We start from the raw sequence: 16655 nt of genomic DNA, 5'->3' as shown, positions 1-16655 counted from the left end.
TTGAGTTGTATGAGCTGCTTATGTATTTTAGAAGATAATTCTTGTCAGTTGTTTTGTTTGCTATTATTTTCTCCCATTCTGAGGGTTGTCTTTTCACCTTGTTTATAGTTTCCTTTGCTGTGCAAAAGCTTTTAAGTTTAATTAGGTCCCACTTGTTTATTTTTGTTTTTATTTCCATTACTCTAGGAGGTGGGTCATAGAGGATCTTGCTTTGATTTATGTCATCGAGTGTTCTGTCTATGTTTTATTTTCCAATTATCATCTTGATCTTTATTTTCATATTATTATTGTTGAAAGATCTGTCCTACGTTGCTATGTGTACTCTTTGATCAGATCATGGTTTCTTATTGCTATAAAATATTCCACAGTGTACATCTACCACCTTTATTTATCCAGTTCTTCAGTGATGGACACCTAATGATCTTCAACTTTCTCCTACAAACAAAACTGAGACATCATCCGTCCTCCTATGTAAAACATCATTGTTACATAGAACATCAAAACATCATTTGTCCTCCTATGTTAACAGCAACAGCAACACACACCCACATAGAAACACAAAAATACTGGCTCATAAGGTATGTGTATCCTTAATGTGACCAAGATGGTATCACCTGTCTACATACCCACAAGACATTGATTCATGTACCCCACCAACAATGTGCATTGTCCAACTTTCTGACTTTGCCTGGTTCATGGATTTATCTTTCTTTATTGTTTGAATTTGCATTCTCTGATACCTAAGGAGTTTGAGCCTCTTTTCATAGATTTGTTGACCATATGGGTTCTTTTTCCTTTAATTCCTTTTATGTTTCTTTCCCAATTTTTAATGTTGATTTGCAGATATTTCTTATGCATTTAGATATAAAGCCCTCGTTGGTTTGGGACATTGCCAATATTTTCTCCCAATCCATCATCTGTAATCTTTGTCCATAGTTTCCTTTAAAAACTGAAAAGCTTAGTATGGAAATAATCAAGCCCATCTGTCTTTAATCTTATGATGTTGGCCTTGAAGGTTTTGTTTAAAAGTCCTTCCTCGATTGTTCGTGAGAAATGTATCCTCACACATTCTCTTCTACTTGCTTTGTAGTTTCACCATTCATATTTAGAGTTTTTTTTTTTAACATTTACTGACATGTACTTTTATTTATTTATTAGTTTTATTTATTTATTTAATTGAAATATAGTTGATTTACAATGTTGTGTTAGTTTCAGGTGTACATCAAAGTGATTCAGTGATATATATACATATACACACACATATATACTTTTTCAAATCCTTTTCCATTGTAGATCATTGCAAGATATTGAATATACTTCCCTGTGCTATACAGTAGGTCCTTGTTGTTTATCTATTTTATATGTAGTAGTGTGAATCTGTTAATCCCAAACTCCTGATTTCTCTCTCCCCCCCCATATTTAGTTTTTAATCCATCTGAAACCTGTCAAAACTTTTTTTAATATGAAGGCAAAGTAGGAATCCACTTTTATTTTTTTCCATGGGTGTAGACGATTTTCCTCAGCGTCAGATCTCTGATCACATCATGTGGAACAAGCAGCATATTCGGAGGCTTAGAATAGCACAGGGTGGACAGATTGGGGATGGTGATGTGTATCCCATCTAAGTTATATGCATTCTGCTTCTGGTTCACTTGGGACTCCCTGGAGGGAACACCTGTGGCCAGATTCCACTGTGGTGACGTGGCATGGGGTAAGCCTGAGGTGCTGTCCACCAGCTTCCAGGGAGCAGGCCACAAGAACAAACGGAGGCAGAAGAACAAGGCAGATATCACCCATTGGTCAGACCTGTTGGTGAACTTATGTGAGATACTATCAAGAACTCCCAGGAAAAACTGGATGAGACATTAACAGGGAAGAAAAAGCTTACATTGTTAGGTGGGCACAAGACCAGCCAAGCCATGGTTAAATTCCATTAAGATGATCCCTTTTATTACCACACAGCTGATGGGGTCAGGGTAAATTGAACAATATATGTAAACTGCATTCTCTAGTGTGTGATGGGCTGAAAGTACTATTTTATTTTCAGGTTTATTAAATAAGAATTACATTCCTGGGAGTAAATTTCAATTTGAAAAGAAAAAAAAATTATTTTTGAAACCCAGCCTGTATATGTCACCCATTCATGTTGTTATAAGTGAAGGATTACTCTATATTTTAGAATTATTTTTCTATTATACAATATTCATACTGTTAAAGGCAAATGAATGTGGAATAAGACATAATTATAACATTTAATCTTGTAAAAATATCACTAAATCACACTGGAACGTATCTTAAATGAAAAAGCATAATAGAAAGAATAACTAAATCCAGGAAAACATTTTTATCTGTCTTTGAGAATATACAGCAGAAGACAGAGCAGCGCTCCTAAGTGCCTGAGACAGGAATAAGTACAGATTAAAAGTATAATAACAGTTGGTTTTTGATAAATAATTCTAATCACCATATTAAGTGACCTTTTCCAAGGAAATTAGCTCTCTGTCTTGAAGTTTTCCTCTGCTTTGTCCAACTAATGAAGTCCTATTAGTTATTCCAATCAAACTTCAGAGGTCACCTCCCTAGGCAGCCCTCCATGATTGTACCTCCAACCCCAATCAAGAGCAACGCTTCCTCTTCTGAGCTCCCCATGTCTTAATACTTCTATTACTGCCTTACTCACACAGCATTAGGTCTTCGGTTTTGTTTTTTAATCTGTTCTGCTTAAGTACCTGAACCTTACTCACATTTGTCTTCCTGGTACTCAGAACTCTATGTAGCACACAGCAAGCACCAAATAAATGTCTTCTTTTAAAAACTGAACTGAGGGAATTCCCTGTTGGTGCCGTGGTTAGGACTCTGAACTTCCACTGCAGGAAGCACAGGTTCAATCCCTGACCTGTGACAAGGCCAAAAAAGCACAAATAAATAAAATAATTTGTTTTTCTTCTGAACTTTTTTATTTTGTATTGGGGTATAGCCAATGAACAATGTTGTGATAGTTTCAGGTGAGCAGTGAAGGGACTCAGCCATACATATGCCAGTGTCAAATAAAATTTTAAAATGAACTAAAATACCAAGGGCTTTTAAAAATGTATTACCACAGTGATGAAACAGTTCCAGGGAGCAGGGGGAAAGTTGTATTTAAAAAAAAAAAAAACTTTCAATACAATCTGATTTGTGACCACATTTAAATTCACAGAACTATACAACCTGAACTTTGGAAATGGGTGTTATCTAGCCCAGCACCTCTCCAACTTCAACGTGCATATGAATCACCTGGGCATTTGTTAAATAGAGGTTCTGATTTAGGAGCTCTGGGGCAGCCTGAGATCCTGCAATTCTAATAAGCTCCTATGTAACAGGATGCTTTTCATCCACCAGCCACACAAGCAGCAAGACCCTAGTCCCCCCTGCTAACCGAAGGCATGAAACGTAGCTCCAACATTTGGACAACTGGCCAGCAAGCAGACAAATGTGAAAGCAAGTGTTGCTAAACGTCTCTAAAATGGCAGTTCTCAAACTTCAGCTCCATCGGTATCACCTGTAGGGCTTCTTTAAGCCCAGCTCAGTCAGTGTTCTGTGAGCAGGTCTAGGGTGGGGCTAGGGGGCTTGGATTTTACCAAGTTCCCAAGTGGGGCTGACGCCGCTTGTCCAGGGTTCACACTTGGGGAACCATTGCTCTAAGACTCACCTTGCAACCATTGTGCTTAATGACCAATTCCCTCGTGACTGCCAGAATCCAAACATCCCAACAGGTGATGTGGGAGGGTCAAACTGGAGTGCCTGGGAACCATCTGCCACGTGCGAGTTGGTCGTCCATTACACTTGAGATTCGTCCTCTTGTTGGTAAAGAGGAAAGAGCATTGGATCAGGTGGAGAAAGACCTGGCTTCCAATTCTGGGTCTTGAAGCTGTCATTTACAACCCCTTGGGGCATTTCTGAACCTCCTCAAACTCCAATCTCTCTGCCTGCTCTCTGACCTTCCTGGATCTCCCCCAGGGAAGTCTGACCTCCCATCTCCTGAGACCTTTGTCTTATACTCTCATGCACTGCAGTGGTGTGTCTTTATTGCAGTAAAACTGAGTTCCTTGAGGGCAGAGATGAGTTTTATCTATATTTATTCTCAAGTAACCAGAGATATCCCTGGCAAAGAGCAGATATTCATTAAATGTTTACTATTGAGTGAATAAAAGTAATAAACCTGGGTTCCAAATAGCCCTTTAGGCCCTGGCTTTATGCTAATTCTCTAATTTTAGCGGCTTTGAAGTATGATTAGAATAGAATACCCCACCAGGTAGCGCTGGGAACACAGACACATAATTCAATACTTAATACGACTCTCCAGGGACAAATCCCTGGTTAGGCTGCTGAGCTATAAATGATCTTTTTTTGAAAAAATTTTTGAGATTTAATGATACATGGAATTATTTTTGCAGGTAAGTATTTTTACTGCTGCTCTTTATCATAAGTTTTATTAAGGAAAGTTTTCCTGTAGGGCCTTGCTTTTATGAATAAACTGAGTCTTTTATTACTGTAAAAGCTTTCATTAATAAAAGAAATCTTTTGGTACTTAGGTGTTTGTTTTGTAGATTTTAGAACTTACTTTTGAGTCAGAAACACTTTTCCAGTTAATAGAATTAAAAATGCGTATTTCCCTTTTTCCTAGCTCTTAGCGCATCCCAGCTTTGACTTTGGGTGAGTTCACCTAATGTTTGTGTGCCTCAGTTTTCTTATCTGTAAGATGGGGATAAAACAGCTTCTACCACAGAGTTTTCATAAGAAATGCATGAGTTCATTGATGTCTTCAGGAGAGTGTCTGACCTGTAATAAGCCCTGATAATATTAGCCATTAGTGTTTTAAGGTGAAGTAAAATGAACCCATTTGCGGCAAAGTGCAGGCTTTTTTTTAATTAAGTATAATTGATTTACAATGTTATCATTTTCTACTGCATAGCAAAGTGATTCAGTTATGTGTATATATTCTTTTCTATTATGGTTTATCACAGGATATTGAATATAGTTCCCTGTGTAATACAGTAGGACCTTGTTGTTTATTCATTCTATATATAATAGTTTACATCTGCTAATTCCAAACTCCCAATCCTTCCCTCCCCCACCACCATCTCCTTGGCAACCACAAGTCTGTTCTATCAGACTATTGCATAGATATGTTCATTTGTGTCATATATAGATTCCACATATAAGTGGTATCATATGACATTTGTCTTTCTCTGTCTGACTTAGTTCACTCACTATGATAATTTGTAAATCCATCCATGTTGCTGGCATTATTTGATTCTTTTTTATGGCAGAGTAACATTCTACCGTGTATATATTCACTACATACTGTTTATCCGTTCTTCTGTCCATTTACATTTAGGTTGTTTTCTTGTCTTAGCTATTGTGAATAGTGCTGCAATGAACATTTCGAGACAAGTATCTTTTGGAAGGTTTGCCCAGATACATGCCCAGGAGTGGGACTGCAGGATGATAGGGTAGCTTTATTTTTAGTTTTTTAAGGACCCTGTATACTCTTCTCCATAGTTGCTCCATTAATTTCCATTCCCACCAACAGTGCAGGAAAGTTACCCTTTTCTCCGCACTCCTCCAGGCACCTTTTACAACCGTCACCTGTCAGTCATTTTTGTTTCAAATGACTGCTTGCTTGTCCCAACAGGACAAGGATACAGTTGCTGGAAAGATCCCAGTAATTCCTGCAGTGTGGCTACATAATATCGAGGACCCATGAGTGTTCTGGCCACAAAAGGAAACCGGGGCACCCCCGAGGGGAGAGACAAGCTTCACTGAGTTCTGCAGTCCCCCAAGCCGTCCAGCCGATCAGAGACGAGCTGGTCTCGGCCTTCCAGAAGTCCATGTTTGCTGTTCCCACAGCTCCAGCTGGCACCCCTTCTCACCAACCGCTCTGGAGTCCTACTCAAGCTGACCTGCTGTCGGGTGCAAGCTGATAACGGCCCCCGCGTATTGCTTTTTCCTCATGTTTATGGCAAGCCCGAGTGATCAAAGGTCACTGCCAGCCTCGCTTCTGTGCACTGACCCTGGCCTCGGGGCTGCCTGCAGCCCTTCGTGCACCTTCTTATCGCAAATCTATACCCAGCCTGTTTCCCAAGACTCGGAGGTGCGCACATGATCAAGCCAAAGGCACAGTGGGGTTACTCGAGAATAAAGGGCCCCGTGGAGGGGGACAAAGGGAGTCCTCTCGGCTTTCTGATGGTGGAGCCAGTAAGGCTACGTTAAGTCTCTGTGTGTGTTTTTAATTGAAGGAGAGTTGATTTACAATGTGTTATTTTCAGGCATTCAGCAAAGTGATTTAATTATACATACATATATATTCTTTTGATCCTTTAGAAATAATTAAGGCTGTACTATGCCCCGTTAGGCTATCTCCTCCAATGTTGTATATCTTAAGTGATTCTTTCTTAGTTTTCTGCTCTGAAAATTTTATTAAGTATCTTCAGTATGTCAAACACTGTGCCAGGGGCTCAAATAGCCGTCAGTTTACCCCGAAGTCCTCCAAGACTGGACTTTTCCAACTGGAGTATGCAACATGATCCCAGCCCCAGGACTTTCAGAAGCCTAGGTCTGACCTCTAGGTCTGGGCCGGGCCCAAGAATTTACTTCTCTGACAAGTTTCCAGGTGATACTAATACTGCTAGTTCAGGGCCCCCACTTTAAGAACCAGTAGTCACCTGTCCAGGGAGGTGTTTCAAAATAGGGTTTTCTGTTTGATACAAGATTTGGCTGTGAGACTTGAGAGAAAGAGGCGTTTATGGAACCCATGTTCATCTGAGAAAGATGAAGAGTCCGACTTTATTTCCAGTTACATGGATTATCAACTCACTTTCTGAAAAGTGTGGGAAATAGGGGGGCCCATTTGAGGAGGAGCAGTAATTTTTCTCAGCCAAAAACTTGGAATCTTTTTAAAAGATATATAAGGCCCTACAGTTGCTGCCAAATAGTGCGGAAGAGATGCTATTTGGGTTGAAGATCATTTGAAACATCTGTTGCTTTCTCATAGCGTACTCCACTTAAGAACCTTCGTGTCGTCTCTATGGATATTCTAGCTTTATGAAGCACATCATCTTGATGGACTTGTGAGAATAAGTGCAAAATGCACTCACGTGGGCCAAATGAACTGGTTATTTAAATGGAGGCTAAAACATCAAAATGCTTTCTGGCCACATGTTCTCCAGATAATTATCACAAATCCATCATTTGCTATGTAGACTTTAAAGAAATACATTCAACCACAATGAGATATCACCGCCCACCTGTTAGAATTGCTACTTATTAAAAAAAAAAAAAAACAGTTAAGTTAGTGTTGACCAGGATGTGGCAAAAAGGAAACCCTCATACACTGGTGAGAATGTAAGTTGGTGCAGCCTCTATGTATGTATGAAGATTCCTGCAAAGATTAAAACTAGAACCACAATATGATCCAGAAATTCCACTTCTGAGTATTTATCCAAAGAAAATGAAAACATGGAATAGAAAAGGTATATGTACCCTTATTGCAGCATTTTTTATAATAGCCAAGATATAGAAGCAAACTCAGTGCCTTGTTGTTCAGTTGCTCAGTTGTGTCTGACTCTGTGACCCCATGGACTGCAGCACGCCAGGCTTCCCTGTCCTTCACCATCTCCCAGAGTTTGCTCAAACTCATGTCCATTGAATTGATGATGCCATCTCATCCTCTGCCTCCTCCTGCCCTTAATCTTTCCCAGCATCAGGGTCTTTTCCAACGAGTCAGCTCATTGCATCAGGTGGCCAAAGTATTGGTGCTTCAGCTTCAGCATCATTCCTTCCAATGAATATTCAGCATTGATTTCCTTTAGGATTGACTGGTTTGATCTTCTCTCTGTCCAAGGTACTCTCAAGCATCAGTTCTTCAGCACTCATCCTTCTTCATCCTTCTTCATGGTCCAACTCTCACATCCATACATGACTACTGGAAAAACCATAGCTTTGACTATACAGACCTTTGTCGGCAAAGTGATGTCTGCTTTTTAATACACTGTCTAGGTTTGTCATAGCTTTCCTTCCAAGAGCAAGTGTCTTTTAATTTCATGGCTGCAGTCACCATCTGCAGTGATTTTGGAGCCCAAGAAAATAAAATCTGCCACTGTTTCCACTTTTTTCCCCTCTATTTGCCATGAAGTGATGGAACTGGATGCCATGATCTTAGTTTTTTGAATGTTAAGTTTTAAGCCAGCTTTTTCACTCTCCTCTTTTACCCTCATCAAGAGGCTCTTTAGCATGAGACAGGGTGCTCAGGGCTGGTGCACTGGGATGACCCTGAGGGATGGGATGGGGAGGGAGGTGGGAGGGGGTTCAGGATGGGGGACACATGTACACCCATGGCTGATTCATGTCAATGTATGGCAAAAACCACTACAATACTGTAAAGTAATTAGCCTCCAATTAAAATGAATTAATTTTTTAAAAAGAGGCTCTTTAGTTCCTCTTTGCTTTCTGCCATTAGAGTGGTATCATCTGCATATCTGAGGTTGTTGATATTTCTCCCAGCAATCTTGATTCCAGCTTGTGATTCATCCAGCCCTCAGTGCCTATCAATAGTTGAATGGATAAAGGAATTATGATCTGTTTATCCACCTATATCTATATGTATGTATAATGGAGTATTAATCATAAAGACAGAGAAGACAATGGCACCCCACTCCAGTACTCTTGCCTGGAAAATCCCATGGATGGAGGAGCCTGGTAGGCTGCAGTCCATGGGGTTGCTAAGAGTCAGACACGACTGAGCGACTTCACTTTCACTTTTCACTTTCATGCACTGGAGAAGGAAATGGCAACCCACTCCAGTGTTCTTGCCTGGAGAATCCCAGGGACGGGGGAGCCTGGTGGGCTGCCATCTATGGGGTCGCACAGAGTTGGACACGACTGAAGTGACTTAGCAGTAGTAGCAGTCATAAAAAGAATCTTGCCATTTGTGACATCATGGATGGCCCTAGAGATTATACTAAGTGAAATAAATCAGATGGAAAAAGACAAAAACTTTGTTTTCACTTATATGTGAAATCTTAAAACAAATGAACAAACATAAAACAGAAACAGAGTTATAGATACAGAGAATGAACAAGTGGTTGCCTGACGGAAAGGGGAAGTGGATGAAGGAAAGAAATAGGTGAGGCAGATTTAAGAAACACTAACTTTCAGTTGCAAAATAAGTGAGTCAGGAGTATGAAATGTAAATTGTGGGGAATATAGTCAATAACTACATCTTATCTTTGTATGGTGACATAAGTATGCTTATTATGATGATCACTTTGAAATGTATAGAAATATCAAATCACTATGTTGTGCACCAGGAAATAACACAGTAGGTCAACTGTACTTTGAAGACAAACGCACTCGTAGAAAAAGAGGTCAGATTTTTGATTACCACAGACAGGTTGGGGGAAGGGGGATTGGATGAAAGCAGTTGAAAGGTACGAACTTTCATTAATAAGATTAATAATAAGTTATAGGGATTGTAATGTATAGGATGATAAATATAATTAACCCTACTGATTATATATCTGAATGTTGAGTAAATCCTAAGAGTTCTGATCACAAGGAAAAATTTTTCTTTAATTTTGTATCTATATGAGATGACAGATGTTCACTAAACTTACTGTGATAATCACTTCATGATGTATGTAAGTCAAATCATTATGCTGCACACCTTAAACTTATACAGTGCTGCATGCTAATTATTTCTCAGTATAATCATAACACATGTTTCTCAATAAAACTAGAAGGAAGAAAAGAGGTTGGAGGAGGTTGTGCAAATGGCGCCTCTAGGTATCAGGCAGTTTGATGGCTCTGGGCTTCTGCATCATAAAGACTTGGTGTAAAATGTTAACCCTGGAAATTCCCTGGCACTCTAGTGGCTAGGACTCTGGGCTTTCACAGCTGGGGCCCAGGTTCGGTCCCTGGTGGGGAACTAAGATCCTGAAAGCCATGCATCGTGCCAAAAATAAAGTATTAACTCTGCCAAAAGAAAACAAAAAACAGAAAAGAAATACATTCAAATACAGAGACTTGTTACTCACTTTAAAGCTTTTAATGTATTTACTAGAATGCTTAAAATGGAATACAATACCTAAGTTGACTTATTTTCAAAGGGATACTAAGTTTCAAAAAATCAAATTTTCATATTATTAATTTCTTTTGGTCTCTACTGAAACACACAAATATCAATTTAATGACCAGGGTTTTCAATTAAACATAGCCAGTTAAATGCAGCACTGTTCCATTCCAAACCCCACTAAGCAAAGAACAGGGTTGGTTTTTTTTTTTCATTTTTATTGAGATATAATTGACATTTAACATTGTATTAGTTTAAGATGTACCACCTAATGATTTATGTTGCCTGCTTTCCTTGACCCTCAGCCCTGCCTCATCTCAACCTCTGCTTGCGTTGTCGCATCTCTTCTGCCTCTGCCTAATCCTGGTTGCCTCCTTCACTTATAAGGAGTGGCAGAGTTAAGTAACTGGGATAATCCACGTGGCCCAGAAAACCTTAAACATGTCCTATCTCACGCTTTGCAAAATAAAACTTTGCCAGCCCCTGTTCTAAACCATCACTGTTTAACTGATAAAAAGTAAAACTCAATTAAAAAAAAAAAGACGAATGGTGAGAGTATTTGTGACTATGTTGGTTTTTAAGTGAGAAAACTTAGGTTCTGAGAGGTGACATAGCTCATCTGAATTCTAGGATAGTGAGTAAACCTAGGAGAAATCTCCAGTTCATTGATTCCCCTCTCAAATCCATACCCACTGCCAAGCTGCTATCTCCTTCTCATCTATGGCTGTATTCAAGTGGTTTTCCATCTAGGTAAGTCTTTAAAAGTTACTGAAGTAAGGTATTCATGAATTAAAATCAGTGTGTGACTAGGGGTCACCAAGAATTCTAATTTAGCATTCTACAGTGAAAGCTGTGAACCATACAGCTTGCATAGAGCTGAGTTTTCTAAACTTTTCAGAAGAACACTGATCTGAGCACACAATCATCATTGCTCTGAATGTGATTTTCTTTGCTTTCCATTGTACAATATTACTCTAGCTTGTTGTCAGTAACACTTCAAATGCCCAAGAGTGTATATGGTGATGAGAGATCTATCATTTTCCCAGAATGAGGTTTATGGTGCCTAAGCTTGAGAGTTCCAATAGGAATCATCTACTTGATTTTTTAAAATAAAATTTTATGTATTTATTTTTGGCTGTTGCTGGGTTTTTGTTGCTGTGCGGGCTACTCTTTTGTTGCGGAGCACAAATTCTATGGCACACGGGCTCAGTAGTTGTGGCTCCTGGGCTCTAGAGCACAGGCTCAGTAGTTGTGGCGCACAGGCTTAGTTGCTCCATGGCATGTGGGATCTTCCCAGACCAGGGATCGAACCTGTGTCTCCTACATTGGCAGGCGGATTCTTTACCACTGAGTCACCAGGGAAGCCCCATCCACTTGTTTTTGCTCCCAACTCTTGTGATTTTGGTTTTGAGATATAGTCATCCACACGGAGAAGGAAATGGCAGCCCACTCCAGTACTCTTGCCTGGAAAATCCCATGGATGGAGGAGCCTGATAGGCTACAGTCCATGGGGTCTCAAAGAGTCGGACACAACTGAAGTGATTTAGCAGCAGCAGCAGCAGTCATCCACATCCTTTATTATAAGCTAAATCACTCTAACAAGTAGATCTAAAATGTAATGACTCACACTGAAAGGAGAGAGGTAGAGCTCCCAGGAGGAGGAGCAGAACCAGGAGGCAAAGCAGAACCAGGAGGCACACAGCCAGGTGGGGTCCAGTTGTACCCAAACATATGGGGGAAAGAGAAGTCTAGAGACATCAAAGATAAATGGCACTTTCTTTAAAACACCACCTAAGACTGCCCCATCCTCACCCTGGGGCCATTGATTTATTTTTGTAGGAAGAATGCTCTGATTTACTGAACTCTGGGCTTAAGATTCCTGCCATCTAGTGGCCAAAGTAATAGCACATCTTCTCTGTTGAACATGCTGTTCTTTGTTCAGGACTTGTGATCTGATTCCCAAAATGTGAAATTTAAGTGCCTTATGCAGAGCAGATGGTCAAAAACATTTGATGCAAAGATGAAATGTAGTTCCACTAAAAGTTTCAAGCTGGTACATGACACACGCAGGGAAAGGAAAGGAAACAGACATTAGACGAAATTGATGGCTATACTCTTTTGTCAAGCGTGTTATAATCCAGTAAAGATCTCTCCTAAGAAATCCTTAAGTGGGCAAGTGTCCTGAGTTATTCTATGCACCTTCATCATTATTGTCATCATCATCCATACAAAAGGATTTGCCTGGAGAACCAGGGAGAAATGAACTGTGGCAGTAGTTCTGACATTTGTTAAGCCAGATGAGGGATCTCTGGCATGGATGGAAGGTAAGTTTGCAGAGCAAGCCTGTTCCTGTCTGCACATTAACGTCACCTGAGGAGCTTTGAAAAATGCCAAAGCTAGACTGCATCCCAGACCAAGGAAATCTCCATGTCTGGGAGGGACCCAGACATCAGAATTTTTGAAGTTTCCCTGGGGTCTTCATGCGCAGACACCCATGGGGGTCTACTAGCCTGTGGGTCATTAGCCTGTACTTCCATGCAGTGGTGTCTTTTTTAACACTTATTTTTATTTGTTTGGCTGTGCCGAGTCTTAGTTGCAGCACACAGGGTCTTCATTCTTTGTTGTGGCATGAAGGATCTTTCGGTTGCAACATGTGAGCTCTTAGCTGAAACATGAGGAATCTCATTCCCTGACCAGGAATTGAACCCAGGCTCCCTACATTGGGAACATGGAGTCAGCCGCTGGAGCACCCGGGAAGTCCCCGTGTAATGGTGTCTTACGTGAGTATGGCACTTACTGGTGGCAAGAGCATTCGGCAGAGGTTTTCTCATCTAATCCACGTGCGGCAAGCACAGCCATCTCCTTGGCTGCTCTAAGTTTCTGTATAGGCGCCTCTTATTTTCTGGACACAAGCTACTCTCAGAGGTAGCACTGTGATGACTCAGAGCAGGAGGGTCTGAGTGGGATTTTGGTTGTCTGAGTGAAAAGGTCAGAGGGCTCCACTCACAGAGTTGGAGCTACGCTTTTCAATGGCCTTCATTTTAAGCAAATTGAATGAAGGAAAATCTGGATTCTTCTAATTATATGAGATGCTTTTGTACTCTGTGAAAGGCTTCCTCTCTTTATGCCAAAAATTGCCACAGCCTCTCTTAAGATAACAAACCCTTTCCTATATTTTTAGTTACTCAATTTAAAAACCCAACTCTTCATTCACCTTTTCAGGATCACTCTTGATTTAAGGCTAAGCTCATTGAAATATTGTCCAAGTCATGGGCTCTTCATATGTATACTTATTCATCCAGCAGACAGTAAAAAAACAAAAAAGAACCCAAAGCCCCTTTGGGTTCCCCTCTCTCCGGGTTGCCATGTATAGTTGCATAGGTTGTACACTGCACAACTCCATGTGGACAGTGATGTGAGTCACAGCACCCGCTAGTTTGTGTATCAGGGTGGGGCTGCTGTGATTCTAGATCTTGCAGAAGAAATAGAAACGCCTGCCCTGACCTGTGCTTCTGACCTGAGAGCTTGTAATTCACCAGCTTAGTCTTGGAAGACCCCACAGCCAAACCTAATCATTGTCACTTCAACGCCAGTGCTGCTTCTCCTGTGATAGCTTCATGCTGGTTCTAGGTCACTTCTCCAGGCATATGAAGAACATCTTTTTTTTTTCCCCCCTTTTTAAAAATACTTTGTCTGAGAACATTTTTTTAAAGGCTTGTTTCAGCTCATCTATATTCAAAAGAACACCATGCCTGTACTCTTGACATGAACAACTCAGCTAATGGAAAGATCTTGTTTATTCCCCTGAGCATTCACACTGACCCTTTCTCAACCTTCAGCGTCGTCCTCTCCTTTCTTTTCCTGTGCAAAGACTGTTTCTCTTTATATTCAAACACATGTTTGATCTCTTCTCAAATATATTGTCAGTTTTGTGTTTCAAATGGCCTTTGAAGTGTGTTTACTTGTGAGCATAAGCCTCCTTCAACTGGGGATCACCCAGCAATTCCTGGGAAGGAAGGGAGTGAGCCTTTTTTGCTGCCTTGGATTATCTGTCCTTATGTATAACAGCTCATAAAATTGATGGGTTAAGAACAGAGCTGCTGAGTTTGTCCAGCTTCAGGCCAGTGGTCCTTTCATTACTTCCTACAACCAGATCTTCAGTAAGTGTCAGATGCCTTCTTTCCAAATCCTGAGTCTGGAGATGTCCCTTCACCCCTGCAGTGTTTCTGAGGAGAGTCATGTACATGACTTTGCCTTCCTGGCCTCCTTTGCCCACCCGGAAGCTCAGAGCTCTTTTGGGTTTTGAATGTTCTCTTTGAAATTGGCTTTCTAAGTTAATTCTTCCAAATCCACTTGGTCTTTTAAAACTTATATTAGTAGGTTTGGTTTTTATCATTCTTTGCTGCCCCAGATCCCTTTAGGAAGTGGAATAGAATAAACAAGCACATGAATCAAAAATATGCATTTACTGTATTTCCAGTGCTGAGCCTTTGAGATCTAGTCTGGAGGCAGGCGCCAGGGAAACCAGAGGCCAAGGGACCCCTGAACTCACCTTCCTGCTCATGGTAACGGCAGGGATGACTAGGATTAGGGACAAAAAATTGCTTTTGTGTTCCTTTTTATTTTTTAGTTCAGTCACTCAGGCATGTCTGACTCTTTGCGACCCCATGAACCGCAGCACGACAGGCCTCCCTGTCCATCACCAACTCCTGCAGCCTATCTAAACCCATGTCCATTGAGTCGGTGATGCCATCCAACCATCTCATCCTCTGTCATTCCCTTCTCCTCCTCCCCTCAATCTTTCCCAGCATCAGGGTCTTTTCAAATGAGTTAGCTCTTCATATCAGGTGGCCAAAATATTGGAGTTTCAGCTTCAGCATCAGTCCTTCCAATGAACACCCAGGACTGATCTCCTTTAGGATGGACTGGTTGGATCTTCTTGCAGTCCAAGGGACTCTCAAGAGTCTTCTCCAACACCACAGTTCAAAAGCATCAATTCTTTTGTGCTCAGCTTTCTTTATAGTCCAACTCTCACATCCATACATGACCACTGGAAAAACCATAGCCTTGACTAGACAGACCTTTGTTGACAAAGTAATGTCTCTGCTTTTTAATATGTTGTCTAGGCTTGGTCATAACTTTCCTTTCAAGGAGTAAGCGTCTTTTAATTTCATGGCTGCAGTCACCATCTGCAGTGATTTTGGAGCCCAAAAAAATAAAGTCAGCCACTGTTTCCACTGTTTCCCCATCTATTTGCCATGAAGTGATGGGACCGGATGCCATGATCTTAGTTTTCTGAATGTTGAGCTTTAAGCCAACTTTTTCACTCTCCTCTTTCACTTTCATCAAGAGGCTCTTTAGTTCTTCTTCACTTTCTGCCATGAGGGTGGTGTCATCTGCATATTTGAGGTTATTGATATTTCTCCTGGCAATCTTGATTCCAGCTTGTGCTTCCTCCTTTATTTGGCTGCACTGGCTCTTAGCTGCAGCATGTGGGACCTAATTCCCCGACAGGGGATGGGGCCCAGGCCCCCTGCATTGGGAGTGCAGAGTCTTAACCACTGGACCACCAGGGAAGTACCTGTGTTTTTTCTTAATGCGTAGGAGGCATGGGACATAAAGCCATTGCAGTGGGCAGGGACAGGTGAGTGCACACACATGCGTTCTAATCCCAGCTCTGTCCCTTGCCAGCTGTCCATCACATGACCTACTCTCCCCCCCTGCAGTTTATGTGCCTGTAAAATAGGGATGCTGTGTGTTCAGTCACTCGGTCGTGTCCGACTCTTTGTGACCCCTTGGACTATAGCCCACCAGGCTCCTCTGTCCATAGGATTTCCCAGGCAAGAATACTGGAGTGGGTTTCCGTGCCCTCCTCCAGGGGATCTTCCCCACCCAGGGATCATACCCGCGGCTTCGGCATTGGCAGGTGGACTGTTTATCCGCTGAGCCATCGTGGAAGCCTGTAATTCACAATTCTTCTGCTCTTGTGAGGGTTATTGGAGATAATGAATGCAAACACTTAGCACAGTGCTTGGAGAATGCATAATATGGACTTAATATACATTAAAGCCAAATATGATAAGGATAGTTTTATAATTTTGTTTCCAGAAGAAAGCTTGATAACAGTTTGTGACGGGCAATTTTATCCTTCATCATTCAAAGTAAGATGCACAATTCAAACTGTTCTTCTTTATAAAGAAGTGTGGGGGCTGTGGAATGAAAAACTAGGAAAAACCTTGTTTCTCTCTGTAGAAGTCTCCCCAGTATTTTTTCTGAATATTTCTATCTTTGTAATGTAATTTTAGTCAAATACTAGTTTATTAAGACAGTTCAGAGTCTGATTTGCATGCAGTAATCTTTTTTTTGGTTTAATTAAAAAAAATTTTAATATAAATTTATTTATTTTAATTGGAGGCTAATTACTTTACAATATTGTAGTGGTTTTGCCATACATTGATTCAAGACAATAAGATGCTATTCCTTTGGAGTTTTTTTCCCAGTTTTAAAAATTAACAGAATATGATCTTAATATATACCACTGAAA

Source organism: Odocoileus virginianus, unplaced genomic scaffold (genome assembly GCF_023699985.2).
Source record: "Odocoileus virginianus isolate 20LAN1187 ecotype Illinois unplaced genomic scaffold, Ovbor_1.2 Unplaced_Scaffold_6, whole genome shotgun sequence".
In the NCBI taxonomy this organism is placed as follows: Eukaryota; Metazoa; Chordata; class Mammalia; order Artiodactyla; family Cervidae; genus Odocoileus; species Odocoileus virginianus.
The sequence above is the reverse complement of the archived record's forward strand: the minus strand, read 5'-3'. Positions refer to the sequence as shown.